Genomic DNA, 6,000 nt, shown 5'->3' with positions numbered 1-6,000 from the left:
AAACTGCCATGAGACTGGGCTGCAGCCGCATGCTCTGGGGGGACAACAACAGCCGCCAGGACCCGATCCGCGGTCTCCGGGGGACGCAACAATGGGGAAATGAAACGCCACGCGCCAGCAACAACAATGGGACTCACTGCCACACGCAGGACGCGCTACAAAAATAGAATGATTATGGTTAGGAAAAAAAACTGCAGAAATGAACCACCACACATGAGTCTCCAGGGTGAAATGTCTGTTGTTTGACCCATCCACCCACCTAAACACCCTCTTCATATGAATTTCTGCCTTTCTTAATACTACTCGCTACCGTAATTGTGCTGTTATTACGAAACATGCTTCCCACTGAAATACATTAGTTTAAAAATTTGTGCTCGCCACCATGAAAAAAAACACAAAATGGTGAACCTGTACACAAATCAATAGATTAAATAACGTCACCATTTCATGAACTGCCATGAGACTGGGTTGATTTAGTGTTAGAGGAACTACAGTTTACAGCCCTTTCCCACTGGCCTCAGTATTTAACTCTTCCGATAGCTGCTATGTTTGGAATAAACAAAAACTGAATGGGTAGTTCAATGAGCAGCAATAATAAGACATGAAAAGTGCCACCTGCAGAAATTCAAACATTACTAAGGAATACACAAACAAAATAAAGAACTATAAATCCCGCTAGCCAGGAAGCTGACAATGCTAATGTTAGCCACATACAGTGTATGTCAGGCTAGTCAAGTTGACTTATAAATGTTGAAAATATTGTGGTGGTAAAATTGATAAATGAATGTTACATTTTTGATCCAACACAGAACACAACATAGTGTTGATAACAGGGAAATTATGTGTAGGATTCAGGTGTACGTAGTGTGTTTTTGTTGTTGTGTGCATTCCTTTAGCCATGGTCGGATGGATATATACTCATACAATATGTAATATACAATATGTATGTAACTGTGGTATTTAGTGAACATGGTCTTAGGCCACGTTGTTGCATCCCCAGATGAAGACACAGTGAGACTAACAGCACATTGTGCTACTCACCATGCTCTCCCAGTGGACAGTTGTGATAGTGACAGTGAAACATGTTCATGCAGCAGCACTTCCACTCAACTTAACCTGCATCCTGGGGCCGAAATTTGATGAAAGTTTAGAGAAGTGGCTTGTTTACAATTCATGTTCCCCAACCAACTGTGAAACCCGGAAAGTGAATGATTTATACTTGTCACTACATTTTTCTACAACTGTTTCAATATTTATTCTGCCCGGCAAAGATGCAAGAAACATGTAAACAGATCATCAAACAGTGTGCAAAACATTTTGACATGTCACAGTTAGGGGTGTAATGTTACATCAATCTAGATCGATATATCAATTAAATCATCAACTACCCAATATTATCAATACTAAGTGAAAATATCAATACATTTAATCAACTTTAAGATGCCTCTTTTATTTTGAAATTCCCACTCTACGTATATCTATTCTTTTTATTAAAAAGAGTAGTTTATATTTATACTTTAAATGTCTCGAAGAACATAGTAATACAATTGTCAAATCATATTTTAGTTGCTTTGTGTAAATATACATACTGTAAATGTAACTGATTGTTTTAAATGGGCTTATGTATTGTCTTGAATCAACCGCCGGCCCCTGAATTGAATCATATTGTAATTGTATCGTGGCAGGCTTTGTGACATCAGTAAATATTTTACTCTGATCCAAATAATCAATATAATGTCTTATCGTGATAAAACGTGGGATTTACACCCATAGCAGAGTAGGAAAAACATATTTGTAAATAATCTAATTATTAATTGCTGAATTCCATTTAGCTGTTTCAGTTCCAGGGTCCTGGCATTGTGCATACTGGCTCACTGTCACGACATAGACAGATCCATCATTAATGTTATTAGTAAGTCAAAATGTCTGCTGTGAAAAAGGCCTTTTGTACAGTAGCCATGGTCAAGTATTTTATGCGCATTTTGAAGTATCACATTAGAAAAGAAACACTTGGTGGTTGGTGGTTTTTACCTTTGTCAAAAAATATGTATTAAATGGGATACTGAAACGACTTTGCCAAAAAAGTTCTGACACAATGAAAATTTAACTTACATGAGTGATAGGCTTTGCGTCCTATCCAATGTTTGCAAGTGATATACTGTAAATTAATAAATAGTAGCTGACATGAAGGAACAATTATAACTCGCCCAATTTTTAAACCAGGGACCGGTTTTTCAAAAACACTACACACAATTAGCACAACCACACACCCAATCAGCAGAACACCTCGGACCTTTTGCAAAATGAAACATTCTTGCAAAGACTATGTACTAATTTATCAAAAACACAATTTGTTATCATAACACACACATTTCACATGACTTAATTCTGTTTGAACCACTAGTGTTGCTAGTTTAAAACACTTTTAGCAATTCTACTTCCCAGCCATTAGAGTACTGTAAATGAAGTACACAGATAAAGTGTAAATATACAATAAATTCACCTAATACTACACAAGACCAATGCTGTAGACAGAGAAAAATATAAATAATTTCAGTCAACATGTCCACATGGAAAATCACAACAAAAACATGGTCCAGTTTTCATGCTACTACAGTAGTGTCTATAACACTGTTAGTTCAGCAAACAACAGACAACCACAAAATACTGTATTCAGTACAGGTTACAATTACAATAAAAAATAAACAACAAACAAAAGAAAAGATCTGAAAAACACTGAAAATACAGTACAGAAAATACTAGACTTACCTGCTGCATTTCTATAGTGCTTAAACCTGACTGGTGTGTCTACAATTACAGTATCATGTGTTTGTGCACCTGATGGCTGTGTTTCACAGACTGGCTCACTGGTATGGTAATTTGACAGTCAGTGCTTTGGAATTGCAAGCAAGTGACATCATAATTTAATTCTGTGGCTAATCTAGACGTGTGTTTAGTGTTATGCAAATCACTGTGTGTACTGTTTACGTTTCATATCAGTGTGTAAGCAATTGGCAAAAACTGTAAACCAAATTCCTGAACAGCTGTCCATTTTCTCTTGTAGATGGGTTAGATCAGATGGCCTAGGTGACTTGTTTTGTTTCTGGTAAGTTTTTTTCTTTAAACTTTGGTTAATGGCAGATAACAGCTGCAGCGCAGCCTATTGCGCCAACTTCTGCAAATACTACACTGTGGCCTAATTTATTCATTCCAGCCCAGTTGATGGAAATGCACATGATTTGCTTTTTTTTTGCAACATTTCAAAAGTTTGCTTAAAAATGTGCTTGACATTTAAATTGAAATGCAGTTAGTGTCTTCTCTAACTACAATGTCCTGCCTATGAGCATGGCCTTTCAACCACAGCTATTGAAGTTGCTTGGTAAGTAAAAGTATTGATACTGAGTTATTGATATGGACATGTTGTCAGCAGAAAGCGTTCACTTGTGGTTATAATGAGATTAGTGTGATGAGGTCATACCTATTTCTTTTTACAGTCACTGGGTCATACGTAATTTGGTAATGGAACGTTTGAATATCAATACAATCCTGGAAAGGCAAGGCCTTGGTCCAACAGTCTGAGACATCTGCCATGACGTCGCTGGTTTGGATCCAAGATCTATGTTGGCTCATTTACAACATAGAAAAAAGACAATAAGACTATTCTTAATCTTTGTGTTTTGCTGAATTTTGCACAGTTAAAGTTCTGGCAAGCCATAAGACTTCCTGCAGAGTCTAAACTCTACTTTCCTCTCTGTATGATTCCATTGGTTATCTTTGGGCTTGATTTCACACAGCTGTGTGTTTGGATTTAAGACCACCAAACTCAGAGCTCAGAGCAGAGAGGTGACCATGCTCGTAATAGCTGGACACATAAACACCATCAGGGGACTTGTTAGAAAATGGTTGTTTTTTGGTGAGAGATCGTGTTCTAAGATCAGTTTGTACCCCAGATGCAGGTTGTGACCTTTCCTTCTTTACTGAAAGTGAAAATAGAGCTTTGATGCATCCCAGTAAACTGTTACTGTTTGATCTCCATACTAGAAAGGCAAAGAATTACAGGAGTTTTAAAACACTTGCTAAATTTGAAGATTTCAGTAATAACAGTAGTTTTTACTCGTTTTAATTACCATACTTTACAAATTAAGATTTTTGCACATAAAACACATGTAGTTTGTATGATACAACGTTTCATTACAAATGATACTACCCAACAACATAATGGTCCTTAAGTACAGTTGATTAGACCAGTAAACACAGAACTGTTTGGATTGTTTCCAGTTTCTAAAATGTGAGGATTTTACTGGATTGAAGTCTTTTACTTTTAATACTTAAAGTGATGATACATACTTTTAAGTACCATTTTAAAGAGTATTTTTACAGTGTGGTATTAGTAATTGTAAAGTATCCAAATACTTCCACCCCTGCCCACATCTCAGCTTTCCAACAAACCCATACACTCGCCTTTTGTCTGTTTTGTCTCTTTTGTCTCTTTTTTTTCCAAACTTCACAAATCCTCTCCATACGTTGTCCTTACTTGTCTCTCATGGTGGTATTACTCAGTCAGTTCTATAGTGAAAGTCCAGACATTATCTTGTACAAATCAAGGCCCTGACCAGGTGGCAGTTTGGGAGAGTTGATTTTATTGTGGTAGACAAGGTAGACATACACTGGGGGATAACTTAACCTGCAACTGTGGACAGTAGGAGAGGACAAGTAATTTAACACATTCTGATATTCAAATAAGTCATTAATCATCATCTTAAACTTGCTGTTTTGTCCATTTCGTAAACTGGTTCAAGGCTTCCATAATGTATTTGTGTGCTTGTGTCAGTCTAACTTGTTTTTTTTGGTATCTGTTTTCATCATTTGGCTTTCATATTCCATCACTACATTATACCTTACATATTGTGTCACTTTCCACACGCTGTAAAATACAAGCATCAAAAAGCTCTCAGGTAGTTCAGGACTGTTCATATTTTTAAACTTTTTGTCTCTCAGCAAGAGCGAGAATGTGCTGAACCATTCAATTCTTTATCCTCTTCTATAACTAAATGTATAAATGGAGCTGTTCTACCTGTTTTGTTCCTACATCCTGACCTGTTGGGGTTCCTCAGGTGAAGTGTGTAGCGATTTCAGCTGATTGCATCAGTCACAGTTTGTGAGATTTGTATGCGCAGTGTGTTGTGTGGATGGCAGGTTGAACTCCAGTGGGTCTTCCAGGTCTGCTGCTAGAGACTACAGTATACAGTAACAGTGTGAGACAGCTGCTAAACAAAGGGGGGATGGTTGAGATTTAATTTGAAGATCAGATTTTAGTTAAAAAAAATCCTTTTACCACAAGGGCTGCTTTGTCATTCCACACTGCCTTTGTTTGTATCCCGATGAAGAAGAATCCCATGCACGCCTTATTCCATTTTGTCACCTCAGAAGATCCACTGTGTACCACAAGATAGTGCCACGCACACAAGTGTGTGTGTGTGTGTGTGTGTGTGTGTGTGTGTGTGTGTGTACATTTTCTGGTATATTTGTCACACATGCATATGTGCATAATATGACACAATCAGTATCATTATGTTTAAAGGTTTTGACACTAGAACACTGAATGATTGTGAACCAGAGATTAAACAACTAAATAATTAAAACGTTGAGACTTTGGTGCTTGAGTCTTCAGTGTTCCATACATTTGCTGTTCTAGTTAAAGAAAGGCCTCTTCTCTTTGCCCATGTTTCTCTGTTCACATCTTGATACAATCATTTATAATCTATTGTCACATTTTTTTGTAAATCAGTCTTTTCATATATATAGTGTAGGATTAGACAAATTTATTCAGATTAACAATAATGCATCACTGTCTCCCTCTTATTTCTCAGCTGCTCCTCTGCTGGTTATTGTTAGCTGTTGAGTTATGTCCATACACCAATACACAATGTTTGACCAAATATTTTTTAATAAAAAAAAAATAATTAAAAAAAGCCATCTATTTTACGATCTACGCGCATT

The sequence above is a fragment of the Etheostoma spectabile genome, chromosome 9 (assembly GCF_008692095.1).
Source record: "Etheostoma spectabile isolate EspeVRDwgs_2016 chromosome 9, UIUC_Espe_1.0, whole genome shotgun sequence".
NCBI lineage: Eukaryota > Metazoa > Chordata > Actinopteri > Perciformes > Percidae > Etheostoma > Etheostoma spectabile.
Note: the sequence above shows the minus strand (reverse complement) of the source record.